This window comes from Cynocephalus volans, chromosome 9 (genome assembly GCF_027409185.1).
Source record: "Cynocephalus volans isolate mCynVol1 chromosome 9, mCynVol1.pri, whole genome shotgun sequence".
Lineage (NCBI taxonomy): Eukaryota > Metazoa > Chordata > Mammalia > Dermoptera > Cynocephalidae > Cynocephalus > Cynocephalus volans.
The window spans coordinates 34,645,340-34,648,172 of record NC_084468.1 but is presented as its reverse complement, the minus strand read 5'-3'; positions in this window follow the sequence as shown (position 1 = coordinate 34,648,172).

Genomic DNA, 2,833 nt, shown 5'->3' with positions numbered 1-2,833 from the left:
TTAGGTAAGCCCCCTTTCCTAAAGGGCACCAGCCCTTTTTCAGGCTACCACAGGGAGTCTAGATCATCCGGAAGCCCCTAACGCCCATACCCCACCCCACCACGGTCTTCACGACCACCATAAATTCCCAAACTATAACAGGTTCCAAAGCCCCAGTAAACTTTTACTTTCATTTTTGGAGGTTAAAAGCCCCATTCTGTTCTCTCCTTCACCCTCCTGTCCACCACTCTCTTCTCTCCACTTCCCAGGTCCAGGACCCGACCAGAAAATCCTGGCGCTAGGTTCCTTCAGGCACCGGGCTTTTGCCCTAGAGAAGTGGAGGTCTGAGTGATGAACCACACCTCCCTTCTCTCCTCCTGGTTCGTACCTGAACCTGCCGGGACTGACGTGACCTACTGGGGACGCCCTCTAGGATCCCGCCTTTCCCAACTGGCCGAAGGATCTGTCCTATCACTAAATCTCTGTCTGATTTCTGTCTAAATTCCCATTAAGAGACCAGAATGGGCGCTTCCTCCTCCTCCCTAGGGGACTCTCCACTTCAATGTACACAAGATTGGCCTTATTATCCTCTAGATAATCAGAACACACGGCCCCCTGAGGGCACACTAGATCCTAACATTCTACGAGACCTCTTTAACTACTGCCAGCGCCTAAAAAAATGGAAGGAGATCCCCTACATCGAGGCTTTTCGCCTCTTGGCTCAGAACCCTTCCCTCTGCTCCTTCTGTGCTCCCTCTCAAGTCCTTTTAGCCTGTAAACCCTCTTCACAGTCACCCCTCGATTCTTCCACCTTTGACCCTGCTGATGAACCCCCACCCTACCGACCTCCTCCTCCCCCAGTGCCTCCGGCGTCCGCTCCTCCTCCCCCGTCATCCGCGTCACCTTCTGCACCTCCTGCGCCATCCACTCCCCCGTCTTTACCCTTCCGAGGACCTCCCCCCACCCCTTTAACAATCGCCCCACTACGTGAGGTAGCTGGGGCTGAAGGAGTAGTTAGGGTCCATGTTCCCTTTTCCCTAGCTGACCTTACAGAATTAGAAAAAAGACTAGGCTCTTTCTCTACCAACCCTACCACCTACATTAAAGAATTCCAATGGATCCTGCAGGCCTACAGCCTTACACATCATGACATCTTCATGCTCCTAGCCAATACCCTCCTCCCCAAGGAACACCGCAGGGTCTGGGATACAGCCCAAACCCATGCCACTGACACCCATCGTACCAATCCGGATCACCCGCCAGGCCCCCAAGCAGTCCCAGAACAGGAACCTAATTGGGTTATAACACAGCCCAGGGAATCCAGGCTCGAGACCATTTTGTCTCTTGCTTAATAATTGGCCTCAAAAAATCGGCTCGCAAGGTCGTCAATTTCCAAAAAATTCAAGAAATTGTCCAAAAAAAGGAGGAAACTCCCTCCGAGTTCCTCAATAGATTAACTCAGGCCTTTCAACAATACACTAACTTAGACCTCAACTCAGAAGATGGCTGGCATGTCCTTATGACCTATTTCCTGGCCCAATTCCTACCCTGACATTAAAACTAAACTTAAAAAATTAGAGCAGGGTCCTGCAACCCCTCAGACCGAAATCCTATCAGTGGCCTTCAAGGTTTTTCATAATCGGGAGGAGGAAAAGGAACGTCGAAAACAAAAGGCCGACCATGCCAACTTCCAGATGTTGGCCCGGCTTATCAAACCCCCTGGGCGCCCTCCCATAGCCTCCACCTCTAAGCCTCCACCTGGAGCCTGCTTTAAATGTGGGAGGGAAGGACATTGGGCCAAGGCTTGCCCCAACCCCAGGCCACCCACCACTCCTTGTCCAAAATGCAAAAAGAAGGGACATTGGGGATCTGATTGCCCCCTTGCCTGAAGGGGTGAGGGACCAACTGCCCCACAGTCCCCCGAACTGTGGACACCACCTATGGTGGGCCTCGCTGAGGAGGACTGAAGGAGACTTGGGCCCTTCCCGACCATCTCTATAACAAAGCAGGAGCCCAAGGTATCCATGGTTGTGGACGGCCACCCAATATCTTTCCTCCTGGACACTGGAGCCACCTTTTCGGTCTTAAGGGAATATAAAGGCCCCACCACCTCCAGCAGCTCTCCTATAGTCGGGGTAGGAGGTAAACAAATCTTTCCCCCCAAAACCCCTCTTTTAACCTGCTGCCTTCAAGGCACTCAATCCGTTTTCTCCCATTCCTTTCTAGTCATGCCACAATGCCCCGTCCCCTTGTTGGGTTGGGACATTCTATCACGGCTTCAAGTCTCCGTTACTTTGCCCCTGTCCTCTTCCTCTTCCCCTGTTTCCTTCCTCCAAGCGCTAGTTCAAGCCCAAGATCCTACTAATTCCACCCCTCCAAAGAAGTCCTTACCCATGCTAACGCACCCTGTTAACCCCACAGTGTGGGACACTGCCAGCCCCGCTCTGGCCCAGTGTTCCCCTGTACACATAAAACTAAAAGACCCTTCCAAATATATTTGTCAGGCTCAGTATCCATTAACCACAAAAGCCCTCCGCGGGTTAAGCCCCATCATTCAGGAAAATCCATACACTCTTCTCTCCAAGGTCCCAGCGACCTCTACTCATTTCTCTGTTCTTCGATAGGCCCTTCTAACAGCCCCTGCACTTCATCTCCCTGATCTAACTAAACCCTTTTTCCTCTATGTTCGTGCACCACATCACCTAAAAGACCTCCTTACCTATAAGGCTCTCCAATCCCTCCCACCTTCCAGAATCCTAACCCTCCTAGCCTCATTTCTGGAAAATCCTGCCCTATCCTTCACTACCTGCCCACCCCTAAATCCGGCTACCCTACTGCCTATACCAGATTCCCC